This window comes from Pelobates fuscus, chromosome 1, assembly GCF_036172605.1.
Source record: "Pelobates fuscus isolate aPelFus1 chromosome 1, aPelFus1.pri, whole genome shotgun sequence".
Lineage (NCBI taxonomy): Eukaryota > Metazoa > Chordata > Amphibia > Anura > Pelobatidae > Pelobates > Pelobates fuscus.
In genome coordinates, this window is record NC_086317.1 from 190,107,244 (window position 1) to 190,125,847 (window position 18,604).

Sequence of the window (18,604 nt, forward strand, 5' to 3'; positions counted from 1 at the left end):
TGCCTTTATAAAGAAAAAAGTTTTTCACTGTAAGCTAATAGCAGTTAGTTGTCTGCAAGCGTCTGGGTGTCAGGCCTTCAGCGTGTGCTCTGCCAACCTCTGCAAGTGTACTTTGCCACTCATATCTGGTGTCGCTATATCGTGTCTTTACAAAGAAAAAAAGTTTTTCACTGTAAGCTAATAGCAGTCAGTGTCCTTAAAGCGGGTGTCAGGCCTTCAGCGTGTGCTCTGCCAACCTCTCCAAGTGTTCTTTGCCACTCATATTTGGTGTCTGTATAGCGTGCCTTTACAAAAAAAAAGGTTTTTCACTGTAAGCAAATAGCAGTTAGTTGTCTGCAAGCGTCTGTGTGTCAGGCTTTCAGCGTGCCAACCTCTGCAAGTGTACTTTGCCACTCATATCTGGTGTCTCTATAGCGTGCCTTTGCAAAGAAAAAACATTTTTCACTGTAAGCTAGTAGCAGTCAGTGTCCTTAAAGCGGGTGTCAGGCCTTCAGCGTGTGCTCTGCCAACCTCTGCAAGTGTACTTTGCCACTCATATCTGGTGTCTCTATAGCGTGCCTTTAAAAAGAAAAAAAGTTTTTCACTGTAAGCTAATAGCAGTCAGTGTCCTTAAAGCGGGTGTCAGGCCTTCAGCGTGTGCTCTGCAAACCTCTGCAAGTGTACTTTGCCACTCATATCTGGTGTCTCTATAGCGTGCCTTTAAAAAGAAAAAAGTTTTTCACTGTAAGCTAATAGCAGTCAGTGTCCTTAAAGCGGGTGTCAGGCCTTCAGCGTGTGCTCTGCCAACCTCTGCAAGTGTACTTTGCCACTCATATCTGGTGTCGCTATAGCGTGCCTTTACAAAGAAAAAAAGTTTTTCACTGTAAGCTAATAGCAGTCAGTGTCCTTAAAGCCGGTGTCTGGCCTTCAGCGTGTGCTCTGCCAACCTCTCCAAGTGTACTTTGCCACTCATATCTGGTGTCTCTATAGCGTGCCTTTACAAAGAAAAAAGTTTTTCACTGTAAGCTAATAGCAGTTAGTTGTCTGCAAGCGTCTGTGTGTCAGGCTTTCAGCGTGCCAACCTCTGCAAGTGTACTTTGCCACTCATATCTGGTGTCTCTATAGCGTGCCTTTACAAAGAAAAAAAGTTTTTCACTGTAAGCTAATAGCAGTTAGTTGTCTGCAAGCGTCTGGGTGTCAGGCCTTCAGCGTGTGATCTGCCAACCTCTGCAAGTGTACTTTGCCACTCATATCTGGTGTCTCTATAGCGTGCCTTTACAAAGAAAAAAAGGTTTTCACTGTAAGCTAATAGCAGTCAGTGTCCTTAAAGCCGGTGTCAGGCCTTCAGCGTGTGCTCTGCCAACCTCTGCAAGTGTACTTTGCCACTCATATCTGGTGTCTCTATAGCGTGCCTTTACAAAGAAAAAAAGGTTTTCACTGTAAGCTAATAGCAGTCAGTGTCCTTAAAGCGGGTGTCAGGCCTTCAGCGTGTGCTCTGCCAACCTCTGCAAGTGTACTTTGCCACTCATATCTGGTGTCTCTATAGCGTGCCTTTACAAAGAAAAAAGGTTTTTCACTGTAAGCAACTAGCAATTAGTTGTCTGCAAGCGTCAGTGTGTCAGGCTTTCAGCGTGCCAACCTCTGCAAGTATACTTTTCCACTCATATTTGGTGTCTCTATAGCGTGCCTTTGCAAAGAAAAAAACGTTTTTCACTGTAAGCTAGTAGCAGTCAGTGTCCTTAAAGCGGGTGTCAGACCTTCAGCGTGTGCTCTGCCAACCTCTGCAAGTGTACTTTGCCACTCATATCTGGTGTCTCTATAGCGTGCCTTTACAAAGAAAAAAAGTTTTTCACTGTATGCTAAGAGCAGTCAGTGTCCTTAAAGCTGATGTCAGGCCTTCATCGTGTGCTCTGCCAACCTCTGCAAGTGTACTTTGCCACTCATATCTGGTGTCGCTATAGCGTGCCTTTACAAAGAAAAAAAGTTTTTCACTGTAAGCTAATAGCAGTCAGTGTCCTTAAAGCCGGTGTCTGGCCTTCAGCGTGTGCTCTGCCAACCTCTCCAAGTGTACTTTGCCACTCATATCTGGTGTCTCTATAGCGTGCCTTTACAAAGAAAAAAGTTTTTCACTGTAAGCTAATAGCAGTTAGTTGTCTGCAAGCGTCTGTGTGTCAGGCTTTCAGCGTGCCAACCTCTGCAAGTGTACTTTGCCACTCATATCTGGTGTCTCTATAGCGTGCCTTTACAAAGAAAAAAAGTTTTTCACTGTAAGCAAATAGCAATTAGTTGTCTGCAAGCGTCTGTGTGTCAGGCTTTCAGCGTGCCAACCTCTGCAAGTATACTTTGCCACTCATATTTGGTGTCTCTATAGCGTGCCTTTGCAAAGAAAAAAACGTTTTTCACTGTAAGCTAGTAGCAGTCAGTGTCCTTAAAGCGGGTGTCAGACCTTCAGCGTGTGCTCTGCCAACCTCTGCAAGTGTACTTTGCCACTCATATCTGGTGTCTCTATAGCGTGCCTTTACAAAGAAAAAAAGTTTTTCACTGTATGCTAAGAGCAGTCAGTGTCCTTAAAGCTGATGTCAGGCCTTCATCGTGTGCTCTGCCAACCTCTGCAAGTGTACTTTGCCACTCATATCTGGCGTCTCTATAGCGTGCTTTACAAAGAAAAAAGTTTTTCACTGTAAGCAAATAGCAGTTAGTTGTCTGCAAGCGTCTGTGTGTCAGGCTTTCAGCGTGCCAACCTCTGCAAGTGTACTTTGCCACTCATATCTGCTGTCTCTATAGCGTGCCTTTACAAAGAAAAAAGTTTTTCACTGTAAGCTAATAGCAGCCAGTGTCCTTAAAGCGGGTGTCAGGCTTTCAGCGTGTGCTCTGCCAACCTCTACAAGTGTACTTTGCCACTCATATCTGGTGTCTCTATAGCGTCCCTTTAAAAAGAAAAAAGTTTTTCACTGTAAGCTAAAAGCAGTCAGTGACCTTAAATCGGGTGTCAGGCCTTCAGCGTGTGCTCTGCCAACCTCTGCAAGTGTACTTTGCCACTCATATCTGGTGTCTCTATAGCGTGCCTTTAAAAAGAAATAAGTTTTTCACTGTAAGCTAATAGCAGGTAGTTGTCTGCAGGAGTTTGGGTGTCAGGCCTTCAGAGTGTGCTCTGCCAACCTCTGCAAGTGTACTTTGCCACTCATATCTGGTGTCTCTATAGCGTGCCTTTACAAAGAAAAAAAGGTTTTCACTGTAAGCTAATAGCAGTCAGTGTCCTTAAAGCGGGTGTCAGGCCTTCAGCGTGTGCTCTGCCAACCTCTGCAAGTGTACTTTGCCACTCATATCTGGTGTCTCTATAGCGTGCCTTTACAAAGAAAAAAGGTTTTTCACTGTAAGCAACTAGCAATTAGTTGTCTGCAAGCGTCAGTGTGTCAGGCTTTCAGCGTGCCAACCTCTGCAAGTGTACTTTGCCACTCATATCTGGTGTCTCTATAGCGTGCCTTTACAAAGAAAAAAAGTTTTTCACTGTAAGCTAATAGCAGTCAGTGTCCTTAAAGCGGGTGTCAGGCCTTCAGCGTGTGCTCTGCCAACCTCTGCAAGTGTACTTTGCCACTCATATCTGGTGTCTCTATAGCGTGCCTTTACAAAGAAAAAAAGGTTTTCACTGTAAGCTAAAAGCAGTCAGTGACCTTAAATCGGGTGTCAGGCCTTCAGCGTGTGCTCTGCCAACCTCTGCAAGTGTACTTTGCCACTCATATCTGGTGTCTCTATAGCGTGCCTTTAAAAAGAAATAAGTTTTTCACTGTAAGCTAATAGCAGGTAGTTGTCTGCAGGAGTTTGGGTGTCAGGCCTTCAGAGTGTGCTCTGCCAACCTCTGCAAGTGTACTTTGCCACTCATATCTGGTGTCTCTATAGCGTGCCTTTACAAAGAAAAAAAGTTTTTCACTGTAAGCTAATAGCAGTCAGTGTCCTTAAAGCGGGTGTCAGGCCTTCAGCGTGTGCTCTGACAACCTCTGCAAGTGTACTTTGCCACTCATATCTGGTGTCTCTATAGCGTGCCTTTAAAAAGAAAAAAGTTTTTCACTGTAAGCTAATAGCAGTCAGTGTCCTTAAAGCGGGTGTCAGGCCTTCAGCGTGTGCTCTGACAACCTCTGCAAGTGTACTTTGCCACTCATATCTGGTGTCGCTATAGCGTGCCTTTACAAAGAAAAAAAGTTTTTCACTGTAAGCTAATAGCAGTTAGTTGTCTGCAAGCGTCTGTGTGTCAGGCTTTCAGCGTGCCAACCTCTGCAAGTGTACTTTGCCACTCATATCTGGTGTCTCTATAGCGTGCCTTTGCAAAGAAAAAAACGTTTTTCACTGTAAGCTAGTAGCAGTCAGTGTCCTTAAAGCGGGTGTCAGGCCTTCAGCGTGTGCTCTGCCAACCTCTGCAAGTGTACTTTGCCACTCATATCTGGTGTCTCTATAGCGTGCCTTTACAAAGAAAAAAGGTTTTTCACTGTAAGCAAATAGCAATTAGTTGTCTGCAAGCGTCTGTGTGTCAGGCTTTCAGCGTGCCAACCTCTGCAAGTATACTTTGCCACTCATATTTGGTTTCTCTATAGCGTGCCTTTGCAAAGAAAAAAACGTTTTTTACTGTAAGCTAGTAGCAGTCAGTGTCCTTAAAGCAGGTGTCAGACCTTCAGCATGTGCTCTGCCAACCTCTGCAAGTGTACTTTGCCACTCATATCTGGTGTCTCTATAGCGTGCCTTTACAAAGAAAAAAAGGTTTTCACTGTAAGCTAATAGCAGTCAGTGTCCTTAAAGCGGGTGTCAGGCCTTCAGCGTGTGCTCTGCCAACCTCTGCAAGTATACTTTGCCACTCATATTTGGTTTCTCTATAGCGTGCCTTTGCAAAGAAAAAAACGTTTTTTACTGTAAGCTAGTAGCAGTCAGTGTCCTTAAAGCAGGTGTCAGACCTTCAGCATGTGCTCTGCCAACCTCTGCAAGTGTACTTTGCCACTCATATCTGGTGTCTCTATAGCGTGCCTTTACAAAGAAAAAAAGGTTTTCACTGTAAGCTAATAGCAGTCAGTGTCCTTAAAGCGGGTGTCAGGCCTTCAGCGTGTGCTCTGCCAACCTCTGCAAGTGTACTTTGCCACTCATATCTGGTGTCTCTATAGCGTGCCTTTACAAAGAAAAAAGTTTTTCACTGTAAGCTAATAGCAGTCAGTGTCCTTAAAGCGGGTGTCAGGCCTTCAGCGTGTGCTCTGCCAACCTCTGCAAGTGTACTTTGCCACTCATATCTGGTGTCTCTATAGCGTGCCTTTACAAAGAAAAAAGGTTTTTCACTGTAAGCAAATAGCAATTAGTTGTCTGCAAGCGTCTGTGTGTCAGGCTTTCAGCGTGCCAACCTCTGCAAGTATACTTTGCCACTCATATTTGGTGTCTCTATAGCGTGCCTTTGCAAAGAAAAAAACGTTTTTCACTGTAAGCTAGTAGCAGTCAGTGTCCTTAAAGCGGGTGTCAGACCTTCAGCGTGTGCTCTGCCAACCTCTGCAAGTGTACTTTGCCACTCATATCTGGTGTCTCTATAGCGTGCCTTTACAAAGAAAAAAAGTTTTTCACTGTATGCTAAGAGCAGTCAGTGTCCTTAAAGCTGATGTCAGGCCTTCATCGTGTGCTCTGCCAACCTCTGCAAGTGTACTTTGCCACTCATATCTGGCGTCTCTATAGCGTGCTTTACAAAGAAAAAAGTTTTTCACTGTAAGCAAATAGCAGTTAGTTGTCTGCAAGCGTCTGTGTGTCAGGCTTTCAGCGTGCCAACCTCTGCAAGTGTACTTTGCCACTCATATCTGCTGTCTCTATAGCGTGCCTTTACAAAGAAAAAAGTTTTTCACTGTAAGCTAATAGCAGCCAGTGTCCTTAAAGCGGGTGTCAGGCTTTCAGCGTGTGCTCTGCCAACCTCTACAAGTGTACTTTGCCACTCATATCTGGTGTCTCTATAGCGTCCCTTTAAAAAGAAAAAAGTTTTTCACTGTAAGCTAAAAGCAGTCAGTGACCTTAAATCGGGTGTCAGGCCTTCAGCGTGTGCTCTGCCAACCTCTGCAAGTGTACTTTGCCACTCATATCTGGTGTCTCTATAGCGTGCCTTTAAAAAGAAATAAGTTTTTCACTGTAAGCTAATAGCAGGTAGTTGTCTGCAGGAGTTTGGGTGTCAGGCCTTCAGAGTGTGCTCTGCCAACCTCTGCAAGTGTACTTTGCCACTCATATCTGGTGTCTCTATAGCGTGCCTTTACAAAGAAAAAAAGGTTTTCACTGTAAGCTAATAGCAGTCAGTGTCCTTAAAGCGGGTGTCAGGCCTTCAGCGTGTGCTCTGCCAACCTCTGCAAGTGTACTTTGCCACTCATATCTGGTGTCTCTATAGCGTGCCTTTAGAAAGAAAAAAAGGTTTTCACTGTAAGCTAAAAGCAGTCAGTGACCTTAAATCGGGTGTCAGGCCTTCAGCGTGTGCTCTGCCAACCTCTGCAAGTGTACTTTGCCACTCATATCTGGTGTCTCTATAGCGTGCCTTTAAAAAGAAATAAGTTTTTCACTGTAAGCTAATAGCAGGTAGTTGTCTGCAGGAGTTTGGGTGTCAGGCCTTCAGAGTGTGCTCTGCCAACCTCTGCAAGTGTACTTTGCCACTCATATCTGGTGTCTCTATAGCGTGCCTTTACAAAGAAAAAAAGTTTTTCACTGTAAGCTAATAGCAGTCAGTGTCCTTAAAGCGGGTGTCAGGCCTTCAGCGTGTGCTCTGACAACCTCTGCAAGTGTACTTTGCCACTCATATCTGGTGTCTCTATAGCGTGCCTTTAAAAAGAAAAAAGTTTTTCACTGTAAGCTAATAGCAGTCAGTGTCCTTAAAGCGGGTGTCAGGCCTTCAGCGTGTGCTCTGACAACCTCTGCAAGTGTACTTTGCCACTCATATCTGGTGTCGCTATAGCGTGCCTTTACAAAGAAAAAAAGTTTTTCACTGTAAGCTAATAGCAGTTAGTTGTCTGCAAGCGTCTGTGTGTCAGGCTTTCAGCGTGCCAACCTCTGCAAGTGTACTTTGCCACTCATATCTGGTGTCTCTATAGCGTGCCTTTGCAAAGAAAAAAACGTTTTTCACTGTAAGCTAGTAGCAGTCAGTGTCCTTAAAGCGGGTGTCAGGCCTTCAGCGTGTGCTCTGCCAACCTCTGCAAGTGTACTTTGCCACTCATATCTGGTGTCTCTATAGCGTGCCTTTACAAAGAAAAAAGGTTTTTCACTGTAAGCAAATAGCAATTAGTTGTCTGCAAGCGTCTGTGTGTCAGGCTTTCAGCGTGCCAACCTCTGCAAGTATACTTTGCCACTCATATTTGGTTTCTCTATAGCGTGCCTTTGCAAAGAAAAAAACGTTTTTTACTGTAAGCTAGTAGCAGTCAGTGTCCTTAAAGCAGGTGTCAGACCTTCAGCATGTGCTCTGCCAACCTCTGCAAGTGTACTTTGCCACTCATATCTGGTGTCTCTATAGCGTGCCTTTACAAAGAAAAAAAGGTTTTCACTGTAAGCTAATAGCAGTCAGTGTCCTTAAAGCGGGTGTCAGGCCTTCAGCGTGTGCTCTGCCAACCTCTGCAAGTGTACTTTGCCACTCATATCTGGTGTCGCTATAGCGTGCCTTAACAAAGAAAAAAAGTTTTTCACTGTAAGCTAATAGCAGTCAGTGTCCTTAAAGCGGGTGTCAGGCCTTCAGCGTGTGCTCTGCCAACCTCTGCAAGTGTACTTTGCCACTCATATCTGGTGTCTCTATAGCGTGCCTTTACAAAGAAAAAAGTTTTTCACTGTAAGCTAATAGCAGTCAGTGTCCTTAAAGCGGGTGTCAGGCCCTCAGCGTGTGCTCTGCCAACCTCTGCAAGTGTACTTTGCCACTCATATCTGGTGTCTCTATAGCGTGCCTTTACAAAGAAAAAAGTTTTTCACTGTAAGCTAATAGCAGTCAGTGTCCTTAAAGCGGGTGTCAGGCCTTCAGCGTGTGCTCTGCCAACCTCTGCAAGTGTACTTTGCCACTCATATCTGGTGTCTCTATAGCGTGCCTTTACAAAGAAAAAAGGTTTTTCACTGTAAGCAAATAGCAATTAGTTGTCTGCAAGCGTCTGTGTGTCAGGCTTTCAGCGTGCCAACCTCTGCAAGTATACTTTGCCACTCATATTTGGTGTCTCTATAGCGTGCCTTTGCAAAGAAAAAAAGTTTTTCACTGTAAGCTAGTAGCAGTCAGTGTCCTTAAAGCGGGTGTCAGAACTTCAGCGTGTGCTCTGCCAACCTCTGCAAGTGTACTTTGCCACTCATATCTGGTGTCTCTATAGCGTGCCTTTACAAAGAAAAAAAGTTTTTCACTGTAAGCTAATAGCAGTCAGTGTCCTTAAAGCGGGTGTCAGGCCTTCAGCGTGTGTTCTGCCAACCTCTCCAAGTGTACTTTGCCACTCATATTTGGTGTCTCTATAGCGTGCCTTTACAAAAAAAAAAGGTTTTTCACTGTAAGCAAATAGCAGTTAGTTGTCTGCAAGCGTCTGTGTGTCAGGCCTTCAGGCCTTCAGCGTGTGCTCTGCCAACCTCTGCAAGTGTACTTTGCCACTCATATCTGGTGTCTCTATAGCGTGCCTTTACAAAGAAAAAAGGTTTTTCACTGTAAGCAAATAGCAATTAGTTGTCTGCAAGCGTCTGTGTGTCAGGCTTTCAGCGTGCCAACCTCTGCAAGTATACTTTGCCACTCATATTTGGTGTCTCTATAGCGTGCCTTTGCAAAGAAAAAAAAATTTTTCACTGTAAGCTAGTAGCAGTCAATGTCCTTAAAGCGGGTGTCAGACCTTCAGCGTGTGCTCTGCCAACCTCTGCAAGTGTACTTTGCCACTCATATCTGGTGTCTCTATAGCGTGCCTTTACAAAGAAAAAAAGTTTTTCACTGTAAGCTAATAGCAGTCAGTGTCCTTAAAGCGGGTGTCAGGCCTTCAGCGTGTGTTCTGCCAACCTCTCCAAGTGTACTTTGCCACTCATATTTGGTGTCTCTATAGCGTGCCTTTACAAAAAAAAAAGGTTTTTCACTGTAAGCAAATAGCAGTTAGTTGTCTGCAAGCGTCTGTGTGTCAGGCCTTCAGCGTGTGCTCTGCCAACCTCTGCAAGTGTACTTTGCCACTCATATCTGGTGTCTCTATAGCGTGCCTTTACAAAGAAAAAAAGGTTTTCACTGTAAGCTAATAGCAGTCAGTGTCCTTAAAGCGGGTGTCAGGCCTTCAGCGTGTGCTCTGCCAACCTCTGCAAGTGTACTTTGCCACTCATATCTGGTGTCTCTATAGCGTGCCTTTACAAAGAAAAAAAGTTTTTCACTGTAAGCTAATAGCAGTCAGTGTCCTTAAAGCGGGTGTCAGGCCTTCAGCGTGTGCTCTGCCAACCTCTGCAAGTGTACTTTGCCACTCATATCTGGTGTCTCTATAGCGTGCCTTTACAAAGAAAAAAGGTTTTTCACTGTAAGCAAATAGCAATTAGTTGTCTGCAAGCGTCTGTGTGTCAGGCTTTCAGCGTGCCAACCTCTGCAAGTATACTTTGCCACTCATATTTGGTGTCTCTATAGCGTGCCTTTGCAAAGAAAAAAAGTTTTTCACTGTAAGCTAGTAGCAGTCAATGTCCTTAAAGCGGGTGTCAGACCTTCAGCGTGTGCTCTGCCAACCTCTGCAAGTGTACTTTGCCACTCATATCTGGTGTCTCTATAGCGTGCCTTTACAAAGAAAAAAAGTTTTTCACTGTAAGCTAATAGCAGTCAGTGTCCTTAAAGCGGGTGTCAGGCCTTCAGCGTGTGTTCTGCCAACCTCTCCAAGTGTACTTTGCCACTCATATTTGGTGTCTCTATAGCGTGCCTTTACAAAAAAAAAAGGTTTTTCACTGTAAGCAAATAGCAGTTAGTTGTCTGCAAGCGTCTGTGTGTCAGGCCTTCAGCGTGTGCTCTGCCAACCTCTGCAAGTGTACTTTGCCACTCATATCTGGTGTCTCTATAGCGTGCCTTTACAAAGAAAAAAAGGTTTTCACTGTAAGCTAATAGCAGTCAGTGTCCTTAAAGCGGGTGTCAGGCCTTCAGCGTGTGCTCTGCCAACCTCTGCAAGTGTACTTTGCCACTCATATCTGGTGTCTCTATAGCGTGCCTTTACAAAGAAAAAAGTTTTTCACTGTAAGCTAATAGCAGTCAGTGTCCTTAAAGCCGGTGTCAGGCCTTCAGCGTGTGCTCTGCCAACCTCTGCAAGTGTACTTTGCCACTCATATCTGGTGTCTCTATAGCGTGCCTTTACAAAGAAAAAAGGTTTTTCACTGTAAGCAAATAGCAATTAGTTGTCTGCAAGCGTCTGTGTGTCAGGCTTTCAGCGTGCCAACCTCTGCAAGTGTACTTTGCCACTCATATTTGGTGTCTCTATAGCGTCCCTTTACAAAGAAAAAAAGTTTTTCACTGTAAGCTAATAGCAGTCAGTGTCCTTAAAGCGGGTGTCAGGCCTTCAGCGTGTGCTCTGCCAACCTCTGCAAGTGTACTTTGCCACTCATATCTGGTGTCGCTATATCGTGCCTTTACAAAGAAAAAAAGTTTTTCACTGTAAGCTAATAGCAGTCAGTGTCCTTAAAGCGGGTGTCAGGCCTTCAGCGTGTGCTCTGACAACCTCTGCAAGTGTACTTTGCCACTCATATCTGGTGTCGCTATAGCGTGCCTTTACAAAGAAAAAACGTTTTTCACTGTAAGCTAATAGCAGTTAGTTGTCTGCAAGCGTCTGTGTGTCAGGCTTTCAGCGGGCCAACCTCTGCAAGTATACTTTGCCACTCATATTTGGTTTCTCTATAGCGTGCCTTTGCAAAGAAAAAAACGTTTTTTACTGTAAGCTAGTAGCAGTCAGTGTCCTTAAAGCAGGTGTCAGACCTTCAGCATGTGCTCTGCCAACCTCTGCAAGTGTACTTTGCCACTCATATCTGGTGTCTCTATAGCGTGCCTTTACAAAGAAAAAAAGGTTTTCACTGTAAGCTAATAGCAGTCAGTGTCCTTAAAGCGGGTGTCAGGCCTTCAGCGTGTGCTCTGCCAACCTCTGCAAGTGTACTTTGCCACTCATATCTGGTGTCGCTATAGCGTGCCTTTACAAAGAAAAAAAGTTTTTCACTGTAAGCTAATTGCAGTCAGTGTCCTTAAAGCGGGTGTCAGGCCTTCAGCGTGTGCTCTGCCAACCTCTGCAAGTGTACTTTGCCACTCATATCTGGTGTCTCTATAGCGTGCCTTTACAAAGAAAAAAGGTTTTTCACTGTAAGCAAATAGCAATTAGTTGTCTGCAAGCGTCTGTGTGTCAGGCTTTCAGCGTGCCAACCTCTGCAAGTATACTTTGCCACTCATATTTGGTGTCTCTATAGCGTGCCTTTGCAAAGAAAAAAAGTTTTTCACTGTAAGCTAGTAGCAGTCAATGTCCTTAAAGCGGGTGTCAGACCTTCAGCGTGTGCTCTGCCAACCTCTGCAAGTGTACTTTGCCACTCATATCTGGTGTCTCTATAGCGTGCCTTTACAAAGAAAAAAAGTTTTTCACTGTAAGCTAATAGCAGTCAGTGTCCTTAAAGCGGGTGTCAGGCCTTCAGCGTGTGTTCTGCCAACCTCTCCAAGTGTACTTTGCCACTCATATTTGGTGTCTCTATAGCGTGCCTTTACAAAAAAAAAAGTTTTTTCACTGTAAGCAAATAGCAGTTAGTTGTCTGCAAGCGTCTGTGTGTCAGGCCTTCAGCGTGTGCTCTGCCAACCTCTGCAAGTGTACTTTGCCACTCATATCTGGTGTCTCTATAGCGTGCCTTTACAAAGAAAAAAAAGTTTTCACTGTAAGCTAATAGCAGTCAGTGTCCTTAAAGCGGGTGTCAGGCCTTCAGCGTGTGCTCTGCCAACCTCTGCAAGTGTACTTTGCCACTCATATCTGGTGTCTCTATAGCGTGCCTTTACAAAGAAAAAAGGTTTTTCACTGTAAGCAAATAGCAATTAGTTGTCTGCAAGCGTCTGTGTGTCAGGCTTTCAGCGTGCCAACCTCTGCAAGTGTACTTTGCCACTCATATTTGGTGTCTCTATAGCGTCCCTTTACAAAGAAAAAAAGTTTTTCACTGTAAGCTAATAGCAGTCAGTGTCCTTAAAGCGGGTGTCAGGCCTTCAGCGTGTGCTCTGCCAACCTCTGCAAGTGTACTTTGCCACTCATATCTGGTGTCGCTATATCGTGCCTTTACAAAGAAAAAAAGTTTTTCACTGTAAGCTAATAGCAGTCAGTGTCCTTAAAGCGGGTGTCAGGCCTTCAGCGTGTGCTCTGACAACCTCTGCAAGTGTACTTTGCCACTCATATCTGGTGTCGCTATAGCGTGCCTTTACAAAGAAAAAAAGTTTTTCACTGTAAGCTAATAGCAGTTAGTTGTCTGCAAGCGTCTGTGTGTCAGGCTTTCAGCGGGCCAACCTCTGCAAGTATACTTTGCCACTCATATTTGGTTTCTCTATAGCGTGCCTTTGCAAAGAAAAAAACGTTTTTTACTGTAAGCTAGTAGCAGTCAGTGTCCTTAAAGCAGGTGTCAGACCTTCAGCATGTGCTCTGCCAACCTCTGCAAGTGTACTTTGCCACTCATATCTGGTGTCTCTATAGCGTGCCTTTACAAAGAAAAAAAGGTTTTCACTGTAAGCTAATAGCAGTCAGTGTCCTTAAAGCGGGTGTCAGGCCTTCAGCGTGTGCTCTGCCAACCTCTGCAAGTGTACTTTGCCACTCATATCTGGTGTCGCTATAGCGTGCCTTTACAAAGAAAAAAAGTTTTTCACTGTAAGCTAATAGCAGTCAGTGTCCTTAAAGCGGGTGTCAGGCCTTCAGCGTGTGCTCTGCCAACCTCTGCAAGTGTACTTTGCCACTCATATCTGGTGTCTCTATAGCGTGCCTTTACAAAGAAAAAAGGTTTTTCACTGTAAGCAAATAGCAATTAGTTGTCTGCAAGCGTCTGTGTGTCAGGCTTTCAGCGTGCCAACCTCTGCAAGTATACTTTGCCACTCATATTTGGTGTCTCTATAGCGTGCCTTTGCAAAGAAAAAAAGTTTTTCACTGTAAGCTAGTAGCAGTCAATGTCCTTAAAGCGGGTGTCAGACCTTCAGCGTGTGCTCTGCCAACCTCTGCAAGTGTACTTTGCCACTCATATCTGGTGTCTCTATAGCGTGCCTTTACAAAGAAAAAAAGTTTTTCACTGTAAGCTAATAGCAGTCAGTGTCCTTAAAGCGGGTGTCAGGCCTTCAGCGTGTGTTCTGCCAACCTCTCCAAGTGTACTTTGCCACTCATATTTGGTGTCTCTATAGCGTGCCTTTACAAAAAAAAAAGGTTTTTCACTGTAAGCAAATAGCAGTTAGTTGTCTGCAAGCGTCTGTGTGTCAGGCCTTCAGCGTGTGCTCTGCCAACCTCTGCAAGTGTACTTTGCCACTCATATCTGGTGTCTCTATAGCGTGCCTTTACAAAGAAAAAAAGGTTTTCACTGTAAGCTAATAGCAGTCAGTGTCCTTAAAGCGGGTGTCAGGCCTTCAGCGTGTGCTCTGCCAACCTCTGCAAGTGTACTTTGCCACTCATATCTGGTGTCTCTATAGCGTGCCTTTACAAAGAAAAAAAGTTTTTCACTGTAAGCTAATAGCAGTCAGTGTCCTTAAAGCCGGTGTCAGGCCTTCAGCGTGTGCTCTGCCAACCTCTGCAAGTGTACTTTGCCACTCATATCTGGTGTCTCTATAGCGTGCCTTTACAAAGAAAAAAGGTTTTTCACTGTAAGCAAATAGCAATTAGTTGTCTGCAAGCGTCTGTGTGTCAGGCTTTCAGCGTGCCAACCTCTGCAAGTGTACTTTGCCACTCATATTTGGTGTCTCTATAGCGTCCCTTTACAAAGAAAAAAAGTTTTTCACTGTAAGCTAATAGCAGTCAGTGTCCTTAAAGCGGGTGTCAGGCCTTCAGCGTGTGCTCTGCCAACCTCTGCAAGTGTACTTTGCCACTCATATCTGGTGTCGCTATATCGTGCCTTTACAAAGAAAAAAAGTTTTTCACTGTAAGCTAATAGCAGTCAGTGTCCTTAAAGCGGGTGTCAGGCCTTCAGCGTGTGCTCTGACAACCTCTGCAAGTGTACTTTGCCACTCATATCTGGTGTCGCTATAGCGTGCCTTTACAAAGAAAAAAAGTTTTTCACTGTAAGCTAATAGCAGTTAGTTGTCTGCAAGCGTCTGTGTGTCAGGCTTTCAGCGGGCCAACCTCTGCAAGTATACTTTGCCACTCATATTTGGTTTCTCTATAGCGTGCCTTTGCAAAGAAAAAAACGTTTTTTACTGTAAGCTAGTAGCAGTCAGTGTCCTTAAAGCAGGTGTCAGACCTTCAGCATGTGCTCTGCCAACCTCTGCAAGTGTACTTTGCCACTCATATCTGGTGTCTCTATAGCGTGCCTTTACAAAGAAAAAAAGGTTTTCACTGTAAGCTAATAGCAGTCAGTGTCCTTAAAGCGGGTGTCAGGCCTTCAGCGTGTGCTCTGCCAACCTCTGCAAGTGTACTTTGCCACTCATATCTGGTGTCGCTATAGCGTGCCTTTACAAAGAAAAAAAGTTTTTCACTGTAAGCTAATAGCAGTCAGTGTCCTTAAAGCGGGTGTCAGGCCTTCAGCGTGTGCTCTGCCAACCTCTGCAAGTGTACTTTGCCACTCATATCTGGTGTCTCTATAGCGTGCCTTTACAAAGAAAAAAGTTTTTCACTGTAAGCTAATAGCAGTCAGTGTCCTTAAAGCGGGTGTCAGGCCCTCAGCGTGTGCTCTGCCAACCTCTGCAAGTGTACTTTGCCACTCATATCTGGTGTCTCTATAGCGTGCCTTTACAAAGAAAAAAGTTTTTCACTGTAAGCTAATAGCAGTCAGTGTCCTTAAAGCGGGTGTCAGGCCTTCAGCGTGTGCTCTGCCAACCTCTGCAAGTGTACTTTGCCACTCATATTTGGTGTCTCTATAGCGTGCCTTTGTGTTAGTTCACAATGTGTCATATTAGGAATTATTACAGAAAATGGAGACACATAGTCTGAAGAAAACTCAAGAAAACTGTGTGATCTGACAGAAGATTTGAGTTAGGGCAAACATAGAGAACGTAAATGACGTCAAAAATAGCCACCAGGAAAAGTTAACTCTTTCCTGGATAGGTATGCTTAGTGGGACAAGACTGCCCCCTTGAGTTCAAATAATAAATTTATGATTAGAAGATAACCACGCCTACAGTGTTTTGATTGGTCATAAACCACTGACGTACTGAGCAAAATTTCCCTTTAAAAAGTAAGACAAAGGAAAGTTTGAGAAGGAGATTGAGAGTCAGATTGGGATGCAGATTCAAATTCGGAGAGATGCAGAGAGCAGGCTCAGAGAAAGAGACCCATGACACTTAGCTACCTGGGAATATCTGATGAGAAATTATCTACATAACTGGTAAATATACTATACTAGCATGATATATGACTGAATAATTCACGATCAGATTTCGATTTAGAAATCTTAGCTAAATAAGAAATACATAATTAAGCTTTTTATTCTGCAGATAAAAACAATAATAATGTATTTATGTGATTAATCACATATTAGAATATCGTGATATTATCCAGCTGTGTTGATTTGCTATAAATAAGATTAAATATCTGTTGAGACAAATTAATAAAATATCAGCTAATATAACATAGTAGATTTTCTCTCATTGGATAAAATCAAGGAAATGGTTGATGACTGGTTAAATGTTATTTTATTAAAATTACATAGGAGCAGATCTTAACTACTTAGGAGGTCTAGCCAGCATTGCAAGGGTTATTTCTAAACTGCCAGTTGAAAGTTTTTATGGCTTTACGCTGGAATTCTCTTCTCTTCGAAACTTTCCTTCTCTGTGAAAGGGTCGTAAATCAATCTTGACACCTAATGTGTAGATTCTAAACTACGTCTTAGTCATTAGATGTTTTTAAGAACCATATTGTATTGCATATTAATGTTATACTGAAATTCATTGATTATTATCATGCATGTTACTCATCATTATTATTTAAATTGTTAAGAAATAAAAATTATCTATTTTTATAACAATTTGTGATTTTAATTACCGGTATATGGTTATACATTTCACTTATAACGATAAACGTTAAACGATAAACGTTCTTAGGGATCTGAGAATTGAAAATCGTGGGCAATTTCTCATCTGTTTACAATTATTATCCCATAAATATCCCCACAACGTTGCTTGTGTATTCTTTACGCCGAAGTGCATAACTTTGCATTTTTCAACATTAAATTTCATCTGCCATTTGAGTGCCCAGGCCTCCAGTCTATCTAAATCCCTCTGCAGCAAAGTAATATCTTGCTCACATTGTATTATTTTACAAAGTTTTGTGTCATCTGCAAACACTGAAACATGACTTTCAATGCTGTCTTCAAGATCATTTATAAGAACAGACCTCATGAGGGACACCACTTGCCACCTAGTATAATCATTTTGTTTTTTGATAAATTTGGGGGAGATATTTTGAATAAGTACAATTGCAAGGGGTCAGGTTTATAATTGAATCTGTGGTTGTATTAATAATTGCATGAATTGAGTTCCAATATTGTTTTATTAATGGGCATGTCTAGAAATTTTACCACATGACAGGAGGCTTCATATTTTGCATTAACTCTCTTTACTAACTCACATAGCAGTAAAGAAAAGGTGAAAACATTAACCAATCAAAAGAAAGTAGGAGGTATAGTATTCACAGTAATGAGGCTCCTCCCCCTCTTTCTTTACTGCTCCATCAGCAGACAGGTCAGAGTTTTTGGCTCTTCCCTTTTTTCACTATTGTATATGTAATTTTTATATTATACTGTATTTTATCTTATATATGTAGTTTTATATTTGCTACTATTGTTGTTTTCTACCTTTATTTCATCTGCCCCCTTGGGGTTTCGCTCTTGGGGGAGTCTTTTCCCCCTCCCTGTTTTCTTCACAGGGTCTCTCTTCTTTTCTTCACCTCTCGGTCCGCCGGCTTCTCCGCCGTCGGACCGACTGTCTCTCACTTCCCTGAGGGTAACGCTCACCCTCCAACCCCCCCTTTTCCTCCACACGGCTTCACAGCCGTTTTCACTGTAGCCGCACGGCGGGAAACCGTTTTTCCCGTTCCTCCGGCGGCCATCTTGGATCTCGCGCCTCGCGAGATCCACGGCCGCCATCTTGGGAGCATTGCGGTCTCCTCATTCCGGCGCCCGTACACACAGTAACCGGACACAACCAGGCAGGGGTCCCCAGGTCAGTCAAATTATTTACCTGTGCTTGGGGTGTGGCCCCATAATCGAAAATACTTACTGCCTACTGGTGCTTTTGCACACTTACAGGGTGAAGCCCTATATTTAATACCGCTGCTATCAGGTGGATTTCGTGCCACCTATATATATTTGAGCATTTATACCTGGGTGTGGCCCAGAAGAAAATCCCAATATTCCCTGCTGGGGAAACTGGTGCTTTTTACTGCCAGAATTGTCATACTCACCCTGCTGGGGTTTTGCCTTTTTTACCTTTCACGGTTTATATATATATACCTATACCTACCCTGCTGGGGTTAACTGGGTACTGCAGGTACCCCCCTCCTTTTTATCACTAACTGGGACAGACCCCTAGCCCAACATTTTCTGTGCCTCAAGCTATTACAGCGGCCCAACTCCTATTACCATGGATACACCTCAAAACCCTGCAGACTTCCAAACCATGATTGCGGAAGCCATCTCCGCCTCTATGGAGAAAGCATTATCCAGGGTTATGACGGCGACTGCCGATCAGACTAAAAAAGTCACAACAGCCCAAGCCCATGACTATGATTCTGAGGCTTCAGAATCCCATGCCCAGGCCGACTCTCGGCCCAGCAAACGCCACTGGAAGGGCAAGGAAAGGAATGATAACCTGGGCAAAGGCAAGGCACCTGCCAAACGCCACAGGCCAGCACCACCCACCCCCGCCCATTACTCCTCGGACGAGGGGGAAGAACAAACACGCTCCATGGCTGTGTCAGATGAGTGGCAGGCCGCAGATTCCGATCCAGATAACGACTGGGGTTCGGACACGGGATCCCATACGGGTCTCCTAAAAGGCACCTTTTTGGACGACATCCAACTGCCGGACGACCCCACACCGGGCCAAGAAGAAGGGGAAGCCATTCTGGACCCCACGGGGCAACGTCTATTCGACCCCCGCAACATACGGCACCCGCGTTCGGGGGACTGGACCCCCCCCGACCATCTTTCCAAATTTATGCACCGTTGGCTCCGCAAACCCCTGGGCAAAACGGTGCGCAACCGACTACGTTCGGAATGCCCTCGCCCTTCCCTTCCCGACAACGTGGCCCAAACCCCCGAATTCGACCAGGTCATGAACACATTCATGTCTAGGGGTGGCCGCGACCCCAGGAGAGGAGTGGAGAAGGGCTTTCACGGAGTTCAAGACAAACTCCTAGACTCTATTGGCCCACTTTCCCGCATCATGTTTTTGGCGGACGATGCTTTTACAAGGGCTGACGAATTTGATGCCAGTATGGTTAAAGAGTGGGCACACGATATAAGAGAATGGGCACAGAGGTGCTTTTGT